The following is a 27307-nucleotide window of genomic DNA, read 5'->3' as shown; positions in this document are numbered from 1 at the left end:
CTTAAAAAAAACATAAAAAACAACCACAGATACCTAAAAACAATACTAAACATTACAAACAGTACATACTCTCTAGGGTCTTTTTACAGCTTTCTGTATCATATTTTGCTTTTGTAGTTCTCTATTCTATCATATCAGGGGTGAAATCCACCAGGTTCTGATCAGCTCTGGAGAACCGGTAGCGGAAATTTTGAGTAGTTCGGAGAACCGGTAGTAAAAATTCTGACTGGCCTCACTCCCATCTATTCTCTGCCTCCCAAGACCCAGCTGATCGGGAGGAAATGGGTCTTTTGCAGTATCCTTCCCCTGGAGCGGGGTGGGATTAGAGATTTTGCAGTATCCCTCCCCTGGAGTGGTGTGGGAATGGAGATTTTGCAGTATACTTTCTAAGAAAGCCTAGGTCAGAAACACTGCTCTAGCACAACTCTTTTCCTTTTCTCATTTTGCTTCAATAGGATGTCCCGATCCAAAGGGATGTGGATTGTCACCTTCACTTGTGCCTCTGAATTAAAATGAATGGGGTGCATTGAGCCCACAGGAACTGGCCACTCAAGATGTCTGTCAAGGCAACAGCCCAAATGGCGACTATTCCTCACTCTAATCATGAGGTGTATCTCTTGGGGATGATCACCAAAGAGATCATATTTGATCTTTCTGATGGTGAGCTGTGGTGGTGCAGTGGTTAGAACGCAGTATTGCAGGCTAATTCTGCTCACTGCCAGGAGTTCAATCCTGACCGGCTCAAGGTTGATTCAACCTTCTATCCTTCTGAGGTTGGTAAAAAGAGGACCCAGATGGTTGGGGGCAAAAGGCTGACTCTGTATACCACGTTATAATTAAGCATTGTAATGTGGTATATAAGTCTAAGTGCTATTGCTATCATGAACCATGTTGTCTTGTCGATAATTCCTACTGGGATAAAAACTGAAACAAGGTCCAGGAATTGTACGTGTCCAGTTCCTTCTCCTATTTGTTTGTTTGTTTGTTTGTTTGTTTGTTAAGCATAGATAAGATAACAGGTAAAAGTATAAACATACTTTGAATACATGAAAAGAGTAAGAGTAGAAAGGAATATTAGGACAGGGACGGAAGCCACGCTGGTGCACTTATGCACGCCCCTTACAGACCAGGAGTGGGTTCTACTTACCTTTACTACCGGTTCGCATTGCATCCGCATGCACATGTGCTCTTCTGCTCCTCTTAGGAATGAGGTGAGGTCCACGGTGGACAGTCTAAGGTTAAAGTTTTGGGGGTTTGGGGAAGAAACCATAGAGCCAGGTAGTGCATTCCAGGCATTGACCACTCTGTTGCTGAAGTCATATTTTCTGCAATCGAGTTTGGAGTGGTTTACCTTGAGTTTGTATCTATTGTGTGCTCATGTATTGTTGTGGTTGAAGCTGAAGTAGTCATTGACAGGTAGGACATTGTAGTATTCTAGTAGCTCATCAACTCTATCTTTCTCTTGTGCTGAGTCTGGTGAGCAAGCATTTTCTTTTGAGTCCATTCTTCCCGATGGGTACTTTCGACATCTTTAAGGTGCAGATCTTCTGATGAGTTATGATATAAAAGAAGAGCTTTACAGACCATGGGTTGGACTTAGGCTGAGTCAAAGGAATTATGTGGGGAGGTCCGGATAAGGGCTCTCTTACCTGGCGCTATTGGTTCTTCAGTGACAATGGATATTACAGGAGAAATGTTTTTTTCTCCCCCGAGGACTCCTTGCCATTTCGATTACACTGAATCCTGATAGCTGTCTGCAAACTCCTGAGAAGTAAAGAGCATGAAATGTTGCTCTCTAACAATTGCTTGAGGCTAGCAGTTAAGTTGAGATAATTTTGCAGACAGAAGAGTATCGGAGCTTCAACTCAATCTATTATCTCTGGGAGGGAAGTACAATGCTTCTGAAATGCCTTGGGGATCTTTGTTGTAGACCTTTTGAGATCCACCAAGACCTCCACAGCATTGCTTCGGTCACACAAAGAAGAACACGCATGAGACCGGAGTTGACCACTTTATTCTTGCTGATGATGATGGAAAGATTCACCTCCTTTTACCGGTCCACAATAGAAAGTGTTCTCACTTATTACATCATGGTATGGCATGCCGGTTTGACAGCCGCGGATAGAAAAACATTACAGAGGGTGGTGAGCACGGCACAAAATATTGTGGGCTGTCCCCTGATACCACTAGGCGAGATCGCTAGGGCTCGCTGCCTTAGAAGAGTGAGGAAAACTCTCACCTTGGTCATCGCTTCTTTACCCTCCTACCATCGGGAAGGAGATATAGAAGTATAGCCAGCCGTACAAACAGGCTGAAGAACAGTTTTTATCCGTGGGCCGACAGACTCCTGAATGAGAAATAACTATGTAGTATGATGGACTGCAGGGCCGGCGCAATGTGTAACACGTTCACACAGGTGCAATAGGAATTGATGTTTTGTTAATATGATTTATTGAATTAGGGATTTTCTGTGAGTTGTATTGTGTTGGGGGGGGTGTGTACTGAGGGAGCTCCACCAATCTCAGTGCACATATGTTGTGCACTGACAATAAATATTTGAATTTGAATTTGAAGATTCAAGAGAATCCCTTACATGGAGTATCTCTGCCTTTGCTCAGAGGTTGTTGTTGAGTTAATCGCTCATAGCAATAGCAATAGCACTTAGACTTATATACCACTTCACAGTGCTTTTCAGCCCTCTCTAAGCGGTTTATAGAGTCAGCCTCTTGCCCCCAACAATCTGGGTCCTCATTTTACCCACCTTGGAAGAATGGAAGGCTGAGTCAACCTTGAGCCTGGTGAGATCTGAACTGCTGAACTGCAGCTAGCAGTCAGCTGAAGTAGCCTGCAGTACTGCACTCTAACCACTGCGCCACCTCAGCTCTACATTCTAGTCTCTCCTGTTGCATTTGCCATGCAGCCCTCCTGTTCCCATTCCTCACAACTCTGATCCCAAGTAGAAGCTGCCACATCCCACTCTCAAGTTCAAGAGCAAGCAACCAAGCTCATGGAAGCAAGTCATCAACACTCTTCCATCTCTAAAAAAAAACAAGGAGAACCTTTTCGGCGGTTCCTGCCAATTGAGTTGGGATGCTCCTCAAGCATTGAGGCAGTACATCTTCTGCAAGGCTCCTTTTAAGGGAGTCCCACAGTTTTTTACCGTGTATGCTTGTCCAGACACATTTCTGTTGGGACTTTTAGTGAAATGAAACGGCACTGCAAGCATGTTCCTGCAGAGATGACCTGGGAAAACCTTGGAAGTGGCTACATTGAACATGGGAAGAGGTTGCTGTCTCAGTGTTTGGTGGAACACCCATCTGATGCCCCAGTGTTAGGATATGGTTTGAGCCTAACTACGTTGTCCAGGCAATATAAGTGTACTGTTACTTTATCTGTATATGTATATGTAATGCTGAGTCATGCTGTAATCACATAATTACTGGTTGTAAGAATATTTAAGCAAGGTACTGCAACGTGTTCAGTTGCTGCTATGATATGCTGTTGAGAGGTTGCCATTGTGTATGAAGCTGTGATGATAAGATATCATTGAGAGGAGTTGTTATCTGTAATTATCATTGGATGGATCTGCAACCATCGTGGTTTGTGAACCAGAGTGAGTTTGTTATTCTAACCAACTACTGTTTGTTGAGTAAGAAGATTCTGTAACTACTGGACTGATTTACTGGCAAAGACTTGGAATTTGTTTAAAGACTATGAAACTGTTTTTCTACTATAAAGTAAGCTTTTGATAAACCAGTTTGCATATCTCTTATTCATTGCTCTCAGCAACGTTTCACTGTGCAATCTACTCTGCTGGTTGGTAACACAACAACAATAACCTTAACACCCAGTTTCTAGTGAAATCTGGAATCTGCAATCATCTGGATCCATGGATGGTTTTTCATTCTGCATCAGTTCCATGCCGAAGCTCAAACCACATCGTTGTCCTGTTGAAACAGGAAGCCAAGCGACCTCATTTCCCAAGGAGTTGTCTCGATCTTGTCAGACTCACAAATCCATGGGCGGTTTAATTCTTCAGAACTTGGTGGGCTGTTGAAAAGGGGTAAAAACTACAATTTTATACAAAGATGGAGTGCTTAGAATAGCCCTGTTTTGGAGACCTGTATCTAGGACATTGTCTTAATCATGGATATTGGAAGGGACAGTTAATCCTCCAACAATTTGGGATTTATTTATTTTTTTGACTCAGGAAGAAGTCAGCTTAACTGCAAACAAATGGAATTTATTTGCGTTTGCGTGGCATTCTCACCCACTTCGTGACCCATTTAAACAAGCTGTGTAAACAGAGCCGGATTCAATTCAGTGTTCAAAACACATACGATCAGTTCCAATAAAATGATAAATGGAAGATCAGCCAAACAGCGGAAAAAAAGAAACAAACAAAAAAAATACATAACAATGAGAAGTTATTGTCTGAAACTGTTTGTTCTGTCAATCGATTCATTCTTTTATTGGCTATCAAACCTCAAAAATACACTTTTCCCAAAAGATTTCCATAATGTTGGCCACTACTGTAATTCAAATGAAGTAGCTTCTTTTCAAAAGTGTATCACCCAAAACTAAGGTACCGATCTTGTCAACCCATCAATGCATTAATTCTTTTTTTTTTCCCTGCTCAAAACTATGCCACTTCTATTACAAACAGATTGTGAAATTGTCTATAGCCCAGTCTTGTGGGCTTCCTTTCTTTTTCTCTTTCTTTTTCTCCCCTCCCTTTCCAAAACTCTGTCTGTAGCCAGTGGTAAGACTCTGGATTGTTTCTTCCTTTGATGTGGGCATGTAAAACATGCCATAGAAGTGAGGTGGTTATTCAAAGATGTATTTTGAGGTCACTGCGGTGACCACATATCATTTTTGGAGCTTCTGGGCTCTGTGTCCACCACACAGATGGCATTTTTATAGCAGCCTATGAGACTGGAAATAGACATTATCAAAAAAGCAGCTGACGATATAACCTTAGGTCAAACAGAAGACGTGGAATGATCAAATTGGAATGACTCCCTTAAATATTTTTCAAATGTTTTGGTTCTAATTCAGCTTTGTTCTGAATCTGGGAACAGGAACAGCCTTACCAAAAAAAAAAAAAAAAGGATCTTTTTTTAAAAAAAATAAGATTGGCTGTACAGAGAATTAGAATAGATTAAGAAATTAGAAATAGGGGGGAAATTGTTATGCATATTTTCACATAATACATTAAACGTTAGAGATTAAGATTAGATTTTGAAAAAGGATGATATTAGATATGGCCAAGAATAATGTTATGACTATTAGAAGGCTGCAGTAAATATTGAATAATTGAAAAATGAAAGAATAGGTGCTGATATCAATATGTATAATAAAAGTAGACCATGTAAGTTTGATTAATATAGTAACTTTTATTTGTATTAATATTGGTTTTGTACCAAAATGAATGACACTAAAACGCCACACTGTCCATACAATGATATTGATGTATGTTTAAAAATAAAAAAAAACTTTACAACAACAACAAAAAGGAACAAACCGTCTAGGGATGGGTGCTGTTTATTTGAGAGTTAAAAATGGGGAGCCTGGTGGCTCAGCAGACTAAAAGTATTGTGATTAACACCAGCTGTCTGCAATTACTGCAAGTTCAAATCTCACCAGGCTCAAGGTTGACTCAGCCTTCCATCCTTTCTAAGGTAGGTTAAATGAGGACCCAGTTTGTGGGGGCAATAAGCTGACTTTGTATAAATATACAAAAGGATGAAGGCTATTGCTTAACGCATTGTAAGCCGCCCTGAGTCTCCGGAGAAGGGCGGCATATAAATCAAATTAAAAAAAAAAACAAAAACATTTCATCCTTGTACCCAATCTCAATCAAAGTCACGTTAGCCTTCCTAGGGAGTTTTTCTGATCTGGTCTATCTAGTAGGGATGACACCTGAAAACCATGTTTTAACAAATAAGCTAGCAGCTTTCCCTGACTTCACATATGTTTTGAATTAGGATGAATTAGAACATTGCGTGTCATGGCTAGGTTTTTTTTTTAAAAAAAAATAAAACACAAACATGATAAATTTGCTAACCTGTCACTTCTTGAAGGAATGAGTTAGAGTTTTTTTATTCTTCCTGCATTCATGTAATGACATTTAACTCTTGCAAAATACCTTGAATCATAAATTAACTAAACGAGTCACCTAAAGGATGATGATGATGATGATGATGATGATGATGATGATGATGATGATCTCTTTTATTCATTAAACATGAAACTCAGTCAACTGAACATTTAAAAATGTGTCACAAATACGATTGACTGCTGCTAATGGTTGATACGGGTTGCTGCCAGCGTCCTAGGTATCAATCAAGTATCTTCTTCAAATATGTTCCGAGTAGCGCAGTTTTTTGCAGTTCCGCTAGTGTTATTGCAGGAAGCTGCAATTTCTTGATGTGCTTTGTAAAATTCTTGGACATGGTACCAAGTGCCCCGATGTCAATGGGTATCCCTGTCACATGTTTCATCCATAGCCATGTAGTTTCAATGGCCAGGTCGCGATATTTCGTGATCTTTTCAAGTTCTTTTTCTTCGACTCTGGCGTCTCCTGGTACAGCGATGTCAATAAACTGTACACTTCAGCCCTCAACAACCATGATACCTGGCGTGTTGTGTTCCAAATGATGATCCGTCTGTATTCGAAAGTCCAAGATCTTCACTGTCTCATTTTCAATAACTTTTTCCACTTTGTGCTCCCATGACTTTTCGGATACAGGTATGTCGTATTTTTTACATAATGACCAATGGATTAATTTAGCAACTCGATCATGTCTAGCTTTGTAATCAGTTTGCATGATTTTGCTGCACTCACATATTAAGTGTGAATGAATGAAATAATAATAATAATAATAATAATAATAATAATAATAATAATAATAATGTTGTTGTTGTTGTTGTTGTGTGAATGCATCTAGCACGGTAGTTCCAAGAGAAGAGAATATTTGTAGTTTAGGGTTAAACAGTAGGGTCCTAGGTGCTCTCTGAGCTTGGTGGTTTTCTTGCAGACATTTCATGACCCAACTACCTAGTTGGGTAAGGAAACATCTGCAAGAAAACCACCAAGCTCAGGGACCACCAAAGAGTTTAGATCTTCTCCCTCTTGAAGTGGTGATTTTTGCAAAGAAATTTCCTAGTTGGAATTCTCCAGCAAGATTTGGATATAGTAGAGTATAAATCAGTGGTGGGTTTCAAATTTTTTTACTACCGGTTCTGTGGGCGTGGCTTTGTGGCCGTGGCATGGCTTTGTGGCCGTGGCTTTGTGGCCGTGGCAGGGGAAGGATACTGCAAAATCTCCATTCCCTCCCCAATCCAGGGGAAGGTTACTGCAAAATCCCCATTTCCTCCCAATCAGCTGAGACTTGGGAAGCAGAGAATAGATGGGGGCTGGGCCAGTCAGAATTTTTACTACCGGTTCTCCAAACTACTCAAAATTTCCGCTACCGGTTCTCCAGAACTGGTCAGAACTTGCTGAAACCCACCTCTGGTATAAATGTGGGAATAACACTAAACCCATGCTTACGAAGTTATTCCTCCAGTAGTTTTATCCCTTTTTCTGCATTTTATTATAGAGGAATTTGGAAAAATTCTAAGTGTTTCTTTGCCTTCCCTTCCTGTTTCCCAGCTTAATCCCTTTTACATCTGTGTTGGATTTTTGCAGAAGCAATGAAGAATAGATTTGTATTACTCTATAGCAAAGCATTCAGAAACCAACTTTAGATGCCAGTGGTACATTATCTGGGCAAGCCCGAAAGGTGTTTTCTAATTCAATTTGTTAAATTGAATTTAACAAGTTAAGAAAGAAAACAAAAAAAAAATCAATTCAACAAAGACAAAGCGATTTAAAGAGAACTCTTTGTGTTGTGTTGGGTGGAAACTAATCAAGGAGAGAAGCAACTTAGAACTAAGGAGAAATTTCCTGACAGTGAGAACAATTAATCAGTGGAACAACTTGCCTCCAGAAGTTGTGAATGCTCCAACACTGGAAGTTTTTAAGAAGATGTTGGCTAACCTTTTGTCTGAAGTGGTGTAGGGTTTCCTGCCTAAGCAGGGGGTTGGACTAGAAGACCTCCAAGGTCCCTTCCAACTCTGTTATTCTATTCTATTCTATTCTATTCTATTCTATTCTATTCTATTCTATTCTATTCTATTCTATTCTATTCTATTCTATTCTATTCTTTGTCTTTTGAATTTAACTTGACTTTGAGGGACGCGGTGGCTAAGACGCTGAGCTTGTTGATCGAAAGGTCGGCAGTTCAGCGGTTCGAATCCCTAGTGCCATCTAATGGGGTGAGCTCCCGTGACTTGTCCCAGCTTCTGCCAACCTAGCAGTTCAAAAGCAGGTAAAAAATGCAAGTAGAAAAAATAGAGACCACCTTTGGTGGGAAGGTAACAGCGTTCTGTGTGTCTTTGGCATTGAGTCATGCCGGCCACATGACCACAGAGATGTCTTCGGACAGTGCTGGCTCTTCGGCTTTGAAACGGAGATGAGCACCGCTCCCTAGAGTCGGGAACGACTAGCACATATGTGCAAGGGGAACCTTTACCTTTACCTACCTCCTTGACTTTTAGAGAGAGAGAATCTCATGGGAATACCGTAGCCCAGAAGGAAGAAAATAACGTTTTGATGTAGGCGCCAACAGGTCAGAACTGATTCGGACTAAGTGAAATTACTCTAAGTGAAAGAGACCAAGCTTAATGTAATAACTCGAGTATCTTAATGATACAGAAGCTCTGACATGGTTCCAATTATCGGCCTTTTTAACTTGACCATCTTTCCAGAGGAGGTGACAGATAATAGAAAGAAATCCGATGTGTTAAAAATATACTTAGTTTTAATGGCAACGAGACACTTAACTTGTCAGCCAACCAATTATTAATCAGTTTAATGGGCTTTCTCTCATCCTCCCCATCCTGTGGACAATTGATTTAATTTACGTCTAATGCATACTGAGTAAGGTTTTTACATGCTGTGGGATCCTAAATACAAATGAGAATTGGAAAAAAAAGATAACCCAAGATGACCATAGCAATATATCACCAAGGAGTTGGGTGCTGTCAAGATTCAAGGGATTTCAGGTTAGGCTTGTGGTTTCGGTCTGCAAATGGTCATCTAAGTCAGAAGTCTCCAACCTTGGCAACTTTAAGACTTGTGGATGTCAACTCCCGGAATTCCTCAGCCAGTTGAGGAATTCTGGGAGCTGAAGTCCACAAGTCTTAAAATTGCTAAGGTTGGGGACCCCTGATCTAGGAGAGAGGAGGGGGTCAAGCTATTCTCCAAAGCACCTGAAGGCCAGACAAGGAATAATGGATGGAAACTGAAGAAGGAGAGATTCAACCTAGAAATAAGGAGGAATTTTCTGACAGTGAGAACAATCAACCAATGGAACAGAAGTTGCCTTCAGAAGTTGTGGGAGCTTCATCACTGGAAGCTTTCAAGAAGAGGCTGGACTGCCATCTGTCGGAAATGATGTAGGGTCTCCTGCTTGGGCGGGGGGTTGGACTAGATGACCTACAAGGTCCCTTCTAACTCTGTTAATCTAATCTAATAATGGCCATTCCCAACAACAACAGCAATTACTACAACTATGAGGTAGCTGGAGGTAGTTACAACAGGTTTTTTTAACATATTTTTTGGGGGGGAAGTCCTGAACCTTAAGCACAAACTCTATTTTAATGTGCATCAAGCCAGAATCTAATCCTGGGTGGACCTTTTTAAATGCACATTTTAGAAGACATGAATCTCTGTCATTTGAAGATTTGTTTCTGACTGTCTCTATTTTATTTTTTAAACAGGAGGGAAGAACCAGATCAAGCCACCTTTTTTTTAAAAAAAAGCATACTAGGTTTCCAGATAACATTCTATGCGTCCATGAGAAATTCATTTCAAGTAGTACAAATACGTTCTTTAGTAATACCTAGGAGTCATAATGTCTGTGCCATAACGAACCCTTCTAAATTACAGCCTGCACTAATTAGATCAGCCATTGCTGCATTCCTGTCTCTGAAACAATTTGCTCAAAGTAGTAGTTACCTTTAATGAAAAGGCACACAACCGAAAATGTCAGCAACTTTTTCAATTCGTCATGACTGATTAGAAGGAATCTCTTGTGTCCCCGTAAACTGTAGCCACATTGTTGCATCCAAATGGGACGGATCTTCCCGTCAAAAAAAGGACAAAATGGTTTGTGAGGGTCTAAAATGCACAATGTTTATTTTATTGTGTTAAGCTTATAGGTCGCCTGTCTCCCTGAGAAGTGACTCTGGACAGCAGATCCATTTTCCAGATGTAACTGTTTCTTTCGTCGTGCCCTATTTAAGTACTCCCATTAGTATTTTTTCTTTCACTTTAATTTTGACATTCCCTTCAATGCATTTGAAAGGAATTTCCTTTTAGTCATACACAGTCTCTTTGCTTTCCTTCCATTAAAATTTCATGTCCTTCCTTCCTTCCTTCCTCACTCCTTCACCCTCTTTTCCTTCCTCTCTTCCTTCCCTCCCTCCCTCTTTTCCTTCCTTCCTTCCTTCCCTCCTTTCTTTCTTCCTCCTTCCCTCTCTTTTCCTTCCTTCCTTCATTCCCTCCCTCCCCACTCCCTCCCTCTTTTTCTTCCTTCCCTCCCTCCCTCTTTTCCTTTTCCTCCTTCCTCCTTTCCTTCCTTTCCTTTCCTTCCTTCCCCCCTCCCTTTTCCTTCCTTCCTTCCTCCCTCCATCCCTCCCTCCTTCCCTTCCCTTCCCCTTCCTTCCCTCCTTCCTTCCTTCCTTCCTTCCTTCCTTCCTTCCTTCCCTCCTTCCTTCCTTCCTTCAAGAGGAATTGAGAGGTTTATCGATTGGTTACCTCATTTTAGCTTTTAATCTCCCACGTATGTTGCAGTTGGTATGAAGTCCTTTGATAGCCTTCTAAATCTAATAAACCCATCACCAAAAGAACGTTCAATAGTCCTATTCAGCTTTAGCCAAGAAATCCCCTCCCCCTCCAAATTTATCATAATTTGATGCATACCTCAAATCAGTTTGGAACTCCTGGATGATAAAGCCAAATTCTTATTCACCGAAACAGGAATATGTTTATAACTGCAATAGTGATTTATTAAAAATCCCTGTCTCTTGTTTATAAGTTTGGCAGCCGAAGTGAACCAAGCTGCTTTTCCCTTGGAAAATAACGGAAGCAACGCTTGGCAGAGGATGCAACCAGATGAGTCACCCGATGGAGGGAAGGGTACAATCACTTCTGTACATGTCATCTTCCCACCTATTGTTTTGGCTGGTGGTTCCAGATCTGCTAGAACAGGTTGTGTCATGACGCCGGGCGCTACAATATGCAGGAGTGGGAAAGAATTTCAAACTTAGTACATCTTAGTCCCATGAGGTTTTCCAGGGAGATACTTCAGAAGATCTTGGCTGAAGTTATCCAAAGCTCAAATATGGAGGTGTTTCTGCTGCTGGACTCCTACATTCTTCCGAACTGCCAGGAATCCAGTTGACTGATCGCAGACATGGGCTTCCCTGCAGGTAAGAATTTTCAAATATTCAAGAAGCGAGAATAAAGGAATCCCTGTGTATTTTACTCCGCTAGTTGTTGCTGACTCTAGGGGGCAGTGTTCATCTCTGTTTCAAGCCTATCCGAAGATTTTTCTGAGGTCATGTGGCCAGCGTTGACATCACAGAACTCTGTTACCTTCCCACCGAAGTGGCACCTATTTATCTACTCATATTTGCATGCTTTCAAACTGCTAGGTTGACAGGAGCTGAAGTAAGAACGGGAGCTCACCCATGACGGAGTGCTCGGGTGTCAAACCTGGGCTATCAGCTTTCCAGCTGACAAGCTCAGTATCTTAACCACTGAGCCACCATGCTGCCCATTCAGGATGGGACCAAGCACACAAATAAGATTCCTTATGGATTCATGGCTGAACTATGGGATGCAGAGAGAGAAGGGATGACATGATTGGGTGCCTTTTATTTACTTATTAAAGTTATAGAACCACCTATCTCATTGGGGGGGGGATGACACAATTAAAGCAAAGCAAAGCGATCAATATAATTTATCCCTTAAGAGGTTGAAAAACAATTAAACTATAATAACCGAAAGACAGAGAAGAGGGCAACCAAGTAATAGCAATAGCACTTAGACTTACTGTATATACCGCTTCACAGTGCTTTACAGCCCTCTCTAAGCGGTTTACAGAGTCAGCCTCTTGCCCCCAACAATCTGGGTCCTCATTTTATTGACCACGGAAGGACGGAACGCTGAGTCAACCTTGAGCTTGGTGAGATTTGAACTGCCAAATTGCAGTCAGCCGGCAGGCAGCAGAAGTAGCCTGCAGTACTACACTCTAACCACTGCGCCACCAAGGTAATACTATTGAATAGGATACACCTTTCCATGGGATCCTCAGGCCTGATGACCAAACCAAATTTTGAGGGTCTTTCAGAAAGCTAACAGAAGTTGGGACCAACTCACCTGGGAGAAATGATGTTCCATAGGGCAGGGGCCACGGGGAGAAAAGGCTCATCTCCTGGGTCCTGTCAGATGGAGCTTCTTAGCAGGTGGGATCCATCACATGTCTCTCCTGCTGGACATGGTGGGATGGGTAGATGTAACCATGGAGAAGAAGTACTTCAAATAAGTTGGCCCCATGCCATAAAGGGCTCTAAATTGGACTCAGAAGCAAACTGATAACCAATGTAGCTTGCAGTGGAAAGATATAATATGTACCATTCTTGGGGCACATTTAGCTGTCTGCACTGCCATATTTCACACAGTTTCCAGGTAGTCTCCTAGGGCAGCCCCATGTAGTGCGCCTTATACAGTAGTCCACTCAAGAGGTGATTAGGGCAGAAGTGGCTGAGAGTAGGTATGTTGGCTTCATTGAAATTTAAAGTGGACACCACTGATTCGAGATATAGGCCATGGTCCAAGAGTATGTTTTTATATGGATGTGCTAAATATTAATGGAAAAAGCCTAGCAGATATTCAAATATTCCAAATTCCAGCATGGAAAATACTCCAAAGTGCATTCTTGACGCACAAAACATTTTTATTTTATTTTTTTGGAATGGTGGCTTTGGATTGGGTGGAAGAGATGCTGGGAGTAAAGTCTCTGAAAAGAGCCTTATGCTGTAGATTTTATTTTAAGAGTACATTTTTCCCCCCCAAGTCCGTTCTTCTTCCTGATTGATCCATTCCTGTGGAGACCCACGGTGAAACAAAACAATAGGAAACAGAGAACAAATGAAAGACAATATACAATATATTCTCAACATGCAGGACATACTCTAGGCTTTCTGTTGGAAGAGTGGCTAACATTTTATAAATGTTTCCTCTTTTCTTTTTGAGACCAAGTAACAAGAAAGAAAGAAAGAATGAAAGAAAGAAAGAAAGAAAGAAAGAAAGAAAAGAAAGAAAGAAAGAAAGAGGGAGAGAGAGAAAGAGAGATAGGGGAAGGAAGGAAGGAAGGAAGAAAGAAAAAGAAAGAAAGAAAGAAAGAAAGAAAGAAAGAAAGAAAAAGAAAGAAAGAAAGAAAGAAAGAAAGAAAGAAAGAAAGAAAGAAAGAAAGAAAGATGAGAGGGTGGAACTGTCAAGCTGTTTCTTAGGGTAAGAAAAGCTTAGTTGTCTAGATCTGCCAAGGGTTCTGATTGAATATCCTTTGAAGTTAGTATAGCTGTAATTTAAAGCAACAGTTACCATATTTTCATCTCTCTACTCCTTTCCATGACAGCCCTTTATTGTTAAAAAAAACAAAAACAAACTTAAAACCTCCTGAAAAATAATCATGGCTAGGCTTTAACATTCAAGAAAGACTTTTAGAGGTTCTGCCTCTAATTGCCATCATATGTAGCTAATATTGCAAACATAACTGGCTAATGAGAAGGTTACTCTACAACATTTCTTGACAGACGAAAAGTAAATTAAGAAAAAAAAATGCCCTGAAGGGCCCTTTCTGGGCTCCTGTGTTGTTTGCTGACGCAAAACTTTTTTTTTTAAAAAAAGGTGTTTCTAATTGACGTCATTTTCCTTCCCAAAAAATAATGATTCTTAAGGCCTGGCATCAGAAGAACATAAATTACAAGAGTATGGAAGTTCCAGAGAGTTCTGGATTGTGAAATTCATCGTTCTTGCACAGAGTGATTTTGGCCTGTGGGATGTGTGTTGTCTCCCAAGTCTGTTTGTGTGGCATTGGAAGCTCCCAAATCTGTGCCCTGATAGGCTCGCGGAAGTTGTGGGTGCTCCATCGCTGGAGGTTTTTAAGAAAAGATTGGCCAATCATTTATCTAGGATGGAATAAGGATTCCTATTATGGGCAGTGGGTTGGATCTGAAGACCTCCAAGACTCTTCCAGCCCTAGGATTCTATGATTCTATAATTGATTCTATGATTGAATCTATGATTCCAGGATTCTAGGATTCCATGACTGATTCTAGGATTGAATCTAGGATTCCATGATTGATTCTATGATTGACTCTATCTGAATCTAGGATTCCATGATTCTATGATTGAATCTAGGATTCTATGATTGATTCAATGATTGACTCTATCTGAATCTAGGATTCCATGATTCTATGATTGAATCTAGGATTCTATGATTGATTCTTGACTCTATCTGAATCTAGGATTCCATGATTCTAGGATTCCATGATTGATTCTATGATTGAATCTAGGATTCTAGAATTCTAGAATTCTATTCCAGTTCTATTCCAGGACCAGTTAGAGAATTCACTGATTCAATGGCTATCTGTCCACTCTCCCACTCCACAAATATACAATCTTCATATAATCTTCATACTTCTCCAAAGTGGGACCATGATTGAAGGCGAAAGAGCAGGCCCGTCTCTTGGCAAGGAGGTTGAACATTCATAAAGATATAAATCATGGAATCATTCATCAGATGCATGTTGAGGGCTGGTTTAAGTTAATTATCCCGAAATGCCTGCATACACAAGCTACTTTTCTCTCTCTCTCTCCCTAAAAGCCTGTCTCATTAGACTGAAAATGTCTTTATAGCATAATTAGATTTTTATTTAACTGGTGAATAACGTTTATGTATGCATGTAAGTTTTAACACTTCCCAGAATCTTAGAGGCCACACGAATCCGCTCGGAGTTGCTCCAGGAAAAAGAGCTGCAAAGACTTGTTCCGTTGTGTTTTGTTAGTAAAGATACAGCCTTGTGGCAATTTGGCAGACTGACTCCTTCAACTTCTCTGCATTCAAGAAATTCTACAATAAATGCATTAGCTAATGGTCCTTGGCTGAAGTCATCCTAGCTCCCTGCTCCATAACTCCAAACAGTCAGCCTCAGTTATATCTCACACTGCTCTTTTCTCTGCCTAAGAAGAACTCTTGCACAGAAGCTGCACAATGGGTCCTCACCATCGCTTCAGAAGATGATCACAATTTTCCCATGGCTGCCCCATGAACAAGAGACCCAAAGGTGTTTTTCCAAAAGGCAACATAATATGTCTCCAAAAGGAGACATAATAGAATATATAATGTAAAAGAGCTAGGGATGCAATGGCTCAGTGGCTAAAACACTGAGCTTGTCGATCAGAAAGGTCAGCAGTTCAGCGGTTCGAATCCCTAATACCACGTAATGGGGTGAGCTCCCGTTCCTTGTCCCAGCTTCTGCCAACCTAGCAGTTTGAAAGCAGGTAAAAAATGCAAGTAGAAAAAATAGGGACCACCTTTGGTGGGAAGGTAACAGCGTTCCGTGTGCCTTTGGCATTTAGTCATGCCGGCCACATGACCACAGAGACGTCTTCGGACAGCGCTGGCTCTTCGGCTTTGAAACGGAGATGAGCACCGCCCCCTAGAGTCGGGAACGACTAGCACCTCTGTGCGAGGGGAACCTTTACCTTTACCTTAGTGAAAAAGGAAAAAAAATGTGGATGTATATCGGTATATCACTGCTGCAAAGTTTGTAACTATGATGTAAAATGAAGAAAACCATATCATAAAAATATTTTTTTAAAAAAACCAAATGGATCAGTTGCAAGAATCTTGGTATGGCTAGGATCAAGTAGAGACAAACGAAACAAAGCAAAACAAAAACTCCTTCTGGGACAAATCTCCCCCATTTTTGTTCAGATCCATCCCACCGAGCAGCTGAGATGGCAGCCCGTCAAAGGCATCCTTCTTCTGCCTTTGGAAAGCAACACCTAGCGATGAGGTCAGCTGCAGGAGGAAAGCCAAACTTGAAAGCTCTTCCCTCTTGGCAATTCACGCTTGGCTCCATCAAAAGCCGGATTGTTTCTTCCCAGCCCTCCCTCTTCCTCCTCGAAACTGTCTGCAAAGAATTCCGAACGTGAGACCTTTCACTTCGGGGCACAGACCTTATCAAGAAGGATCTCAGCCTTCCTGGCCCGAAGGGTTGACTTATTGCATCAAGCTGTTGTTGGAGACCCCACCTGCAACGGGAGCTGGTGCACAGAACCGCTCTGGGGCCTTCACCTGTGGAAGTTGGCAAAGGAGGGCCCTTCCTTCCCATGAACGACACAAACAAGCCCAAATCGAAGCTCTGGGGTGGATTTCAACATCCCTAGAGAAAGCACGTAGACTTCATCCTGGCTCGTAGGCTCTGAAGATCTGCTCCTTGTTCCCGTCCGCCATCTTAAAAGCTCAAATGCACCGATTCGTTCTGTCCTGGTGTCCCTTCCTTGATGTCCTCTCCTAGAAATGAAACCTGTGCCAATTCCTACAGTAATCCAGGGAGATGCTGAAAGGACAGGTACTCCTCGACCACGATGAAGTCCAAAATTTCTGTTGTTAAGTGAGCAGGCCGGGAAGCCATCTTTTTCGTTGGGCCTTCAGGCCTGCCACATTTACTACTGTGGGAAACTGGGAGGGGGGATTATATGGAGTATGGGAGATATATAGTCAAAATAACATGCCTTTCTCAGAGAGTCAAGGACATCTTGCCCTGCACCTGGAGGGATGGAACTGGGAGGCATCTCCAGTTGGGACGGTGCTTGGATTGGACCACGTGATGGACATGTGGGTGCAGGGGGAAGGGACTTGAACTTTTCTTTGGGTGGGGAAAACCTGGAAGATTTCAGACTCGGGTTTTCCCTGGCGTGCCAATATGACATCTCTAATAAAATGGAACTTTGAGGAAACTCAAGCCTCGAAGTTTTCTTTCATTGGGGGTGTTATTTGGAACCCTGACATTATGCTCCATTTTACGACCTTCCTTGCCACCGTTGTTAATGAACCTCCACAGCCATTAAGTTAGTAACACGGTTGCGAAGTCAATCTGGCTTCCCCATTGACGTTGCTTGTCAGAAGGTCACAAAAAGGGGATCACAGGACACTGCCACCGTCATAAATACGAGTTAGTTGCCAAGCGTCTCTGAATTTTGATCATGGGACCACGGGAAAGCTGCAACAGTCGTAAGTGTGAAAATAGCCATAAGTCACTTTTTTCAGTGCCGTTGTAACTTTGAACGGTCACTAAACAAACCCATTGTAAGTCCAGGACTACCTCCCTTTTCATTCTCTCCGCCATTGGATATCTCACAATGCAAGGGCCCCAACTGTTCAACGGTTCAAATCCCTGTCTGGTGGATTTTAATATATATTAAACGGATGATTGCTTTATATTAAATATACATATGCAACATATACTATATATGCATATGTCACCATAACACGATGGGTATATGACAAATACTTGAAATAAGTTAAATATGATTTTTTTTTCCCCCTCTCCTTTTTCCCCTCCTTTGAAATGCTTGGGGAAAAAATTGATTTGGGAAATTTCAAAAAAAATCCCTTATTTTTTCAAAGTTGTAATATAGATTCTTTCCCCACCTCCCCCATCCTAAATAGTAAAGGTTCCCCTCGCACATATGAGCTAGTCGTTCCCAACTCTAGGGGGCGGTGCTCATGTCCGTTTCAAAGCCGAAGAGCCAGCGCTGTCCAAAGACGTCTCCGTGGTCATTTGGCCGGCATGACTAAACGCCAAAGGCGCATGGAACGCTGTTACCTTCCCACCAAAGGTGGTCCCTATTTTTCCACTTGCATTTTTTACCTGCTTTTGAACTGCTAGGTTGGCAGAAGCTGGGACAAGTCACGGGAGCTCACCCCGTTACGCAGCACTAGGGATTCGAACCGCTGAACTGCCGACCTTTCGATCGACAAGCTCAGCGTCTTAGCCACTGAGTCACCGCGTCCCTTCATCCTAGCTTTTGGCTAATTACCAAAACTTTGGTAATTTCTAGCTGTTTGTTTGGGGGGGGTCTGTGGCCTTCTCTAGAGATTTTTTTAGAAGAATTTGACTACTTCTGCTATTTTCCAGGACGGCTGAGTGTTGTTTTTTTCACAGGCTGCTCCGAGATTCTGAATGGCTGCGCTAAATAATAGAGGAAGGTGTGGAAAAATCATTCTGTTTACTTGGTTTTACCTGGGCTGCAAAGAGAAAAAAATAGCCAAGTGTTTATCTGAAGGAAACCTCAATCAGTCAATTCCATTGGCTCATGCATAAATCATTAGCTTTTCTTTCAGGCAAAACTATGTTTTAAAAATGCCGCTTTGTTTTTTCCCCAGAATTCGTCACACAGGTCCATCATTAAAATATCAGGAAGCAAACTATCATGGGCCAGCATGGATGGAAATACAGGTAATTCTCAACTTAGAGCTATGGAGGCTTTTCAGTAGAGATTGGACAGCCATTTTTCTGAAATGGTATAGGGCAGTGATGGTGAACCTTTATGGCACCAAGTGCCCAAAATGGAACATGCATGCATGCGCACTCCGGCCAGCTGGACTTCGGATTTCCGGCACGCGCATGTGTGCTGGCCAGCTGGTGTTTACAGGCACTGTAAACAGGATTAAAAACAGGCTGTTTTCAGGCCATTTTCCGGCTGTTTTTCTGGTCGTTTTTCGAGACTTTTTTTGTCCATTTTTGGGCCAAAAACAGCCTGAAAACAGCCCAAAAAATGGCCTGGAAAACTGCCCGAAAAGGCATGTTGTTTCGCCTTTTTTGGGGCCATTTTCAGGCCATTTTCTGGTGCTTCGACACCCGTGAAGACCAGCTGCCTGGCGTGCATATGCGTGCCGGAAATCAGAAGATGAGCTGGCGACAGTGCGCGTGCCCACAGAGAGGGCTCTGTGTGCCACCTCTGGCACGTGTGCCATAGGTTCACCATCACGGGTATAGGGTGTCCTGCTTGAGCAGGGGGCTGGACTAGAAGACCTCCAAGGTCCCTTCCAACTAGATTCTGATTGATTCTGATTGGTTTTGCCCTTGCTTGGATTGCTCCTTGAAGCCGTCATAGACCAAATGTGGCAATCATTGGATTCTTCAGAGATGATAGAATAGAACAGAACAGAACAGAATAGTTGGAAGGGATCTTGGAGGTCTTCTAGTCCAGCCCTCTGCTCAGGCAGGAGAACCGGTACCATTTCAAGCAGGAGAACCTATACCATTTCAGATAAGTGGCTGTCTAGACTCTTCTTAAAAACTTCCAGTGATGGACTGCCCATGATTTCTGGAGGCAAAGCTGTTTCACTGGTTAATTGTCTTCACTGTTAGGAAGTTTCTCCTTAATTCCAGGTTGCTTCTCTCTTTGATTAGTTTCATCATCAAATCATTCCTCTTATTGACTAACAGGTCATCCAGATGGAAGAGAACTTCATCCTTTGCCTTTTCTCTCTCTCCCTTCTTCAGTTCTTTTTTGGAGTGAAGAAATCACCTGAGCCATTTTGCTTAAAAATAGAATTTAATTTTGAGACGTGAAAAGGTGGCAGCAAGCTGGCGTGGAACATCTGGTAATTGTAAACCCATTTTTTGCATGCTGCCCTACTGACACGCATTTCCACCGCTTCTAAAAAATAATGAGGAATTCAAATGGCTCTCTGGGTGGCTCGGAGTCCCATCCCTTTCCTTGACCTAATTGATCGGAGCTCTACACCCCTGGAGTGCTTTGCATAACCATAACTGAGACAGCGGGAACAATTCCAGCCTGATTGATTGACATATCTTATTTCTAACTTTAAGCTTAATCACGGGGGGGAAGAAATGATTCATTTACACCTTACAGATTTTTGGAACTTGACACAATAGCAACTGGTCTTGTGTGCGCCTTTCGCCGAACAAGACAAGGTTCCTTTGGTGCAAAGCTGCAAATATTATAGATATTATACGCAATGTTAAATTGAGTTTATTGGACTTATCGCAGCTGTTGGGGGAGGGTGAACGAAAAGAGATTCATTAAGGAGCAGCCAAAATCTCTTCCCATGATAAGAGACCAAGAGATCCACCAGGTTTCTCTACAACGTAGCAACATTAAACTTCCAGAACCTCATCTGAGCAAACATTACATGCATTTTTATTGCATCAAATATATCTCCTGTTCCTCCTCACTGCTATTCAACAAAGATGATTAGGGAACTGGAGGCTAAAACATATAAAGAACGGTTGCAGGAACTGGGTATGTCTAGTTTAATGAAAAGAAGGACTAGGGGTCCATGAGAGCAGTGTTCCAGTATTTGAGGGGCTGCCCCAAAGAAGAGGGAGTCAAGCTATTCTCCAAAGCACCTGAAGGCAGGACAAGAAGCAATGGGTGGAAACTAATCAAGGAGAGAAGCAACCTAGAACTAAGGAAAATTTTCCTGACAGTTAGAACAATTAATCAGTGGAACTACTTGCCTCCAGAAGTTACGAATGCTCCAACGCTGGAAGTTTTTAAGAAGAAGTTAGATAACCATTTGTCTGAAGTGGTGTAGGGTTTCCTGCCTAAGCAGGGGGTTGGACTAGAAGACCTCCAAGGTCCCTTCCAACTCGGTTATTCTGTTCTGTTCATCCCTAAAATGGATGAAATGAAGAAGAAGAAAAAACATAGAGTGTGTACGGAGTAGACTGGTTTCTGATAGGTTTCTAAAACTTTAAAACAATAAGGTTTTTTAAAATAAAATTTGTTGGTTGGGAAAAGTGACTAAAACTTCTGATTTTTGGCACCACAGACTGATATGATGTAAACATTGGTGAATGGCCCTAAAATATGTCTTTCTAGAGTTGACTTGCTCTGCAGATGTGCTGATCTTCGGTATCCAATCAGCTGTAGCAATTTTTTTTTTTAAAAAAATATCTATTTATTAGAATTTTATCCTGCCTTCATTGTTTTATAAGTAACTGAAGGTGACAGGCATATCTAATACACCTTCCTTCACTTATTTTCCCCACAATAACGACTCTGTGAGGTGGGTTGGGCTGAGAGAGAATGACTGGCCCAAAGTCACCCGGCTGTCTTTCATGCCCAAGAAGGAACTAGAACTCACAGCTCCTGGTGATTGGCTCAAAGACACCCAGCCGGCATGCATGCCTAAGGAGGAACTAGAACTCACCATCTCCTAGTGATTGGCCCAAAGTCATCCAGCCATCTTTCATGGCCAAGGTGAGACTAGAACTCCCAGCTCCTGGTGATTGACCCAAAATCACCCAGCCAGCATTCCTGCCTAAGGAAGAACTAGAATTCATGGTCTCCTAGTGATTGGCCCAAAGTCACCCAGCCAACTTTCATGGCTAAAGTGGGACTAGAACTCACAGTCCCCTAGTGATTAGGCCAAAGTCACCCAGCCATCCTTCATGCCAAAGGAGGGGCTAGAACTCACATCTCCTGGTTTTTATACCAGCACCTTAACCATTACACCAAAACGGAACCCCTGCAGGATTCCGGTTTGGGAATTTCTCTGTGCTTAGGAAATCCTGCTGAGTTAGATCTTCGTTACCTTGGATCGATCAACTCCGGATTCTCTTTAGCCAGGTTCTTCCTACGTAAACCAAGATTTTTATGCAGCCCTAGTTCAGTGAAATCACAATCCACTAGTTTCTAGGCTTTTTTTCAGGCAGCCAGCAAGCACCCTGCTGCCCATTGGGAGACCAAGGAGACTAAGATAGATCTATTTCGGACTTAATAGTCTTCATCAGTTAGCCACATCCTCATTCCATGTATCCTCCCTGTAAAGGTACAGTATTTGTTTTCTTTTCTTTTCATAAGCCTTTATGTGTATTTCTCTTTAGCCAGATTCTTCCTACATAAACCAAGATTTTTTATATATTTATATATATATAGGGGGAAGGGGCAAGCCACAACTCTGGCATGCACAACCACACTGCTGCCTTCTTTTGTACCGCTAAGCTAAGCCTCTCCTTTAGCCCTTTGCAACCCTATTCTCCTGTGTGCAGAGAGAGGCTGACGCAGAGCATTTAACATGGCTGGGAGCGAAGAGAGGAAGTGAAAGAGGGAGGCTGATTATTCGCCATTAACCACAAGGACATTCACTTAACATGTGAATAAATAAATGGCAGACTATCCTAATGGGAATGGCCTCCGTGCACCTTAAAGCGGGGAGAGAGAGAGGGAAATGTGGCTTAATATTCCTCATTTATTGAATAGCTACAGAGGGTCTTGGACTTTCGTGGGTAGATGTTAATAGAAGCCAGTCTCTGTCGGGCTGCGTTCTCCAAACACCCGCTTCCCTAAAAATTAAATATTTTGCTAACACTGCGCTATGGAAGGTGACTTTTATTTTGATTTGATTTGATATTTTATTTTATTTTTTATTTTTTAATTTATTTTTATTATTTTAAAGAGAAAGGTTAACATCTTTGCAATTTAAGAGCAGCTAGATGGAAGTCTCAGTTTAAACACGCAAGGACAGGGAATCCTCGACTTACAGCAGTTCATTTAGTGACCATTCAAAGTTACAACGGCAGTCTGAAAAAAGATGACGTACGACCGTTTTTCACACTTACGGCCGTTGCCACATCCCCAGGCTCCCATGATCAAAATGTGGACGTTCGGCAACGGGTTCATATTTATGACAGCTGTAGTGCCCCAGAGTTATATGATTCCCTTTTGCGACCTTTGGATGAGCAAAATCCAGATTCACTTAACAACCGGGTTGCTCACTGAACAACTGCAGTAATTCACTTAATGACAACGGCAAGAAAAGTCGCAAAAACGGGGCAAATCTCACTTAACCGACGTTTCGCTTAGCAACATAATTTTTGGGGCTCGGTTGTGGTCGTACGTCGAGGACTGCCTGTGCCTCTTTTTTTTCCCCCACTTGGCATTCAAAGCATTCAGTGAAAAAGAATCCTTGATATCTTGATTGGTTTCCCTTAGATTAAAAAGCAATCAGACTATAAGCCTTAATTTTCTTATAGCTGTTTGTTAACAGGGGGAGATAAGGCATTGCAAATCACTTGATTAACAGGGGCTGCCTTTGTAATATCTTGGGTATGGTTTGAGGTGCCTGCATTTCATTATTAGATTTATCACTGTTCATTTGTAACATCTATTATTGTTCCTGATTGAAATCACACTCTTATTTTGTGATTTTCAAGCCCCAAAACTAGACTGAAAGCAGTTTGGCACACAAAAAAATGTACATTATTTAAAGGGTATTTTCCATGGGGTCACCCTTGGCTATGCTTTTTTTTTTTCCTTTTGGAGACATACATAAAATATGTTTTGGAAACACAAATCGAGGCTCGTAGTCATGTTCAGATATACCATTAATTCAAGGGCTAATCAAAAAAAAAAAAATACTCGAATGGCAGAAAGAGAGAATTATGTGGGGCCACTTGAGTCCATCCAGACCAACCCCGGGAAGGTAAATTAAAGCATTCTGACCTGGTCTTCACTTGAAGGCATTTAATGAAGGAGAACCCATCAACTGCTGGATTAAGTGGCACCACTTTTTGAGTTGCTCTTAATTTAAGGAGATTTTCTTCCGTGTTCAGACAGAATCTGGATTCCAGTCTCTTTCCAATAATCCATGCTTCCATGTCTTGCATTCCGGAACGAAAACTGGGGTGTTGACTTTCTTCTGGGTGACATCTGTTTGGGTGGTCGAAGAGGCTGTTGTCCACCTTCTCTCCTCCTCTTTCTCTTCTTCTCAAGGCTCCACACTCACTTCTCGGTCTTTCCCTATTATCCTGTAAATCACTCAAGTTGGCCAAGGACAACCCAATCCATTTTGCTGCATAAATAACCAGAAGCAATTGCTTCACTCAATACGACACAGTTCTGGCATGTGTGAGTCACACAACACAGTCACAACAGTGACACCCTGTCGTTTATGAAGAAACATCTGGGGAGATTACATGTTTCTACCCACCAATGAATGGCCACAGAAAGCTGGCTTTTGCTCCCAGGCAAACTCATAGACCAGAAATATTCCCAAACAGAGCACAATAAATTCCAGCTTATCACAATAATAGCAGCAAGTGAATTCGCTTTCTTGTCTTCTGTTGGGCACTTTCCTTTTTCCCCTTGAATAAATAACAAGGTGCTCAGAATTAAGAGGATACAGGTAGTTACGACCACAAGGGAGCCCAAATTTTGTGTTGCTAAGCGAGACAGTGGTTAAGTGAATTTTGCCCCAGCAATGTGAAGACAGCCGTTTCTCAAATGCCCAAATAAATTATCATGGGAAGGTTTGGTTCCGCATAATGTGCTAAAACTGTACATTATGCAAAGTACTTGCCTCCAGAAGTTGTAAATGCTCCAACACTGGAAGTTTTTAAGAAGAGATTGGACAACCATTTGTCTGAAGTGGTGTAGGGTTTCCTGCCTGAGCAGGGGGTTGGACTAGAAGACCTCCAAGGTCCCTTCCAAATCTGTTATTCTATTCCATTCCATTCCATTCCATTCCATTCTATTCATCAGTGGAACAGCTTCCATCCAGAAGTTGTGAGTGCTCCATCACTGGAGGCTTTCAAGAAGAGATTGGACAACCATTTGTCCATAATGGGTTAGTGTCTCCTTCTTGAGCATGTGTTTGGACTAGATGACCTCCAAGGTCCCTTCCAACGGTGTCATCCTGTTATTCTAACCCAGCCCTTTGTTACCCTAAGATGGCATATTATAAGAACACAGCCAAAGAAGACTGAGCAGGCTCCATTGGCCACAAAATGATAGGTATGGGAAGATAAATAAATACTTTTTGCAAAGCATACAGTTGGAGGAAGAGATGAAAAGAAAGGTTCTGAATTGAGGACCAGTAGATACAGTATGTCAATCTCTAGTTCCCATCAACCCCATATCCAATCACTATCCTAGTTGGGGTGAGGAGAATTGTGTTCTGATGTACCTGAAGAAAAAGAGTTTGGAAGATTGAGTGTCCTCTAAGACGGGGGTCTCCAACCTTGGCAACTTTAAGCCTAGAGGACTTCAACTCCCAGAGTTCCCCAGCTACCTGGCTAGGGAATTCTGGGAGTTGAAATCCACCAGGCTTACAGTTGCCAAGGTTGGAGACTCCTGCTCTAAGAAGTGAAGGTGGATGGGTTTGAACCCTGCTTGGGATCTTCCCATCCAGAAAGGTGACTTTGTCTCTCGATTTCATTCCATATTCCTTCAACACATCTTGCTTTACTATGTTTTTAGGGGTTCCCCCCCCCACCTTCTCGGTTTTATTGCATTTTTAAAATAAATGTTCTCCGAGAGCACCGATGAAGACTCGTTGATATCCCAAATGGAACCCCTAGGTCGCCAAATAAATGAGAGAAAAGAAAGGGGTGACAATGAGCTGTGAACCTTGTCATTTATAGCTTCTTGATCCTAGCTGTGGACCTCTATTTTGACCAAGCTGGAGAAGCTCCGGGCTTGTCAATCTGAAGGTCTCAATCCCTGGCTAGTCCTCTCCTGCCCTCATCCCCGTTCTTCCTCTTTCCCTCCAAGAGCTTCATATAGGCAGGGAGATGATTACATCAATCAGTGTCAAGTCCAGCTTCTGTGATTTATGAATATGCATAATGAGCTCTCACCTTTCAAAAGGACCAGCTAGGAAAATAATTGATTGGACAGGGAAAGAGCAGCCAAGAAAACAAGGTAAGGGAGGCAGGTGAGGCTAAAGCTTTTTTTTTTTCCTAGTTAGCTAGGGCTAACCATCAACCTGGCTTGTCTTCTGAAGGAGAGAATTCCAAATTCTCACACTGAAAGCAGATGCATCAATCCCAAGGGATAATATTCACAGCTGCCCTTTGAAAGCGTGGTGGAACGTCCAACCGGGAGAACATTGGCAGCCTAGACTCCAGGATCTGAGCCACCAGAAGATGGAGCCGTGGCAACATGGTCCACTCATACCCCACTCTTGGGCAGTCCTAAGGGCCAGCTGGTCAGGGGGAGGCATTGCAGGATGACTTGCGATTTGTAGAGAGGATCCAAGCGACAACAGCATAATACCTTGTTGCCTTTAGCACGGCCACAACTGCATCTAAGCCATTTCATTGTGGGCCTTCTTAGGTGGTTTCAACCACTTTATTTCATGATCGTCTGGTGTCCACATAGCGCCTCTGATGTGGGCCAAAACATTTAGCCCTAAATGAGGTCTAGATTCTGGGGCTTAAAATCACAATTGCAATTCTGGTATTGCTTTGTATCAGTACAACCAGTTGTTTGTTTTCTTTCTTTCTTTCTTTCTTTCTTTCTTTCTTTCTTTCTTTCTTTCTTTCTTCCTTCCTTCCTTCCTTCCCTCCCTCCCTCCCTCCCTCCCTTCCCTCCTCTCCTTCCTGCCTCCCTTCTTCCCTTTCCTTCTCTCCCTCCCTCCCTCTCTTCCTTCCCTCCTCTCCTTCCTTCCTTCTTTCCTTTCCTCCTCTCCTTTCTCCCTCCCTCCCTCCCTTCTTCTCCTTCCTTCCTTCCTTCCTTCCTTCCTTTCCCCCTCTCTCTTTTTCTTTCTCCCTTTCTCAAGTGAAGAATTATGTACACATCATCACAACTAAAGCACTGTTATCCATGGTCATTGGAGAACATTTATCTCTCATGCCGACAGCAATTTTTCAACCTACACTAGCAAGATATTGAGGGATCACCCATTTGTCTCCAGTCAGTCCCCTTAAGGGAAGGGTGGAATGTTGTGATCCTGTAGAATGCTGTTGGACTCAGTCTCCTGGGCTAGATCCATGAGGAAGGATACCAGGAGATGTAATCTAGCAAACCTAAGAGAAACTCAGCAAAGGAGAAAAATAGAAAATCAAGAAAAGAGAAGGGAGGAGGAGGAAGAGGAGAAGGAGAAGGAGAAGGAGAAGAAGGAGGAGGAGGAGGAGGAGGAGGAGGAGGAGGAGGAGGAGGAGGAGAAGGAGGAGGAGGAGGAGAAAAAGAAGAAGGAGAAGGAGAAGAAGAAGGAGGAGGAGGAGGAGGAGAAGAAGAGGAAGAAGAAGAAGAAGAAGAAGAAGAAGAAGAAGAAGAAGAAGAAGAAGAAGAAGAAGAAGAAGAAGAAGAAGAAGAAGAAGAAGAAGATGATGATGATAGAGGAATTATATTAGATTGAAATCT

General features: G+C 42.2%; 1 long non-coding RNA gene across 1 annotated transcript; it reads right to left on the bottom strand.

Moving 5' to 3' along the window:
* Window positions 1-5376: 5376 nt before the first annotated feature.
* Window positions 5377-25209, bottom strand: LOC117670954 (uncharacterized). Its single transcript, XR_015729606.1, has 3 exons — window positions 23666-25209; window positions 12494-20832; window positions 5377-11535 (listed from the first exon to the last, which is right to left on the bottom strand). It is a non-coding gene; the product is annotated as an uncharacterized LOC117670954 (long non-coding RNA).
* Window positions 25210-27307: the final 2098 nt, after the last annotated feature.

Source organism: Pantherophis guttatus, chromosome 11, assembly GCF_059756535.1.
Source record: "Pantherophis guttatus breed Tessera chromosome 11, ASM5975653v1, whole genome shotgun sequence".
Taxonomy (NCBI): Eukaryota; Metazoa; Chordata; class Lepidosauria; order Squamata; family Colubridae; genus Pantherophis; species Pantherophis guttatus.
Note: the sequence above shows the minus strand (reverse complement) of the source record. Positions and strands in the feature narration are given on the sequence as shown.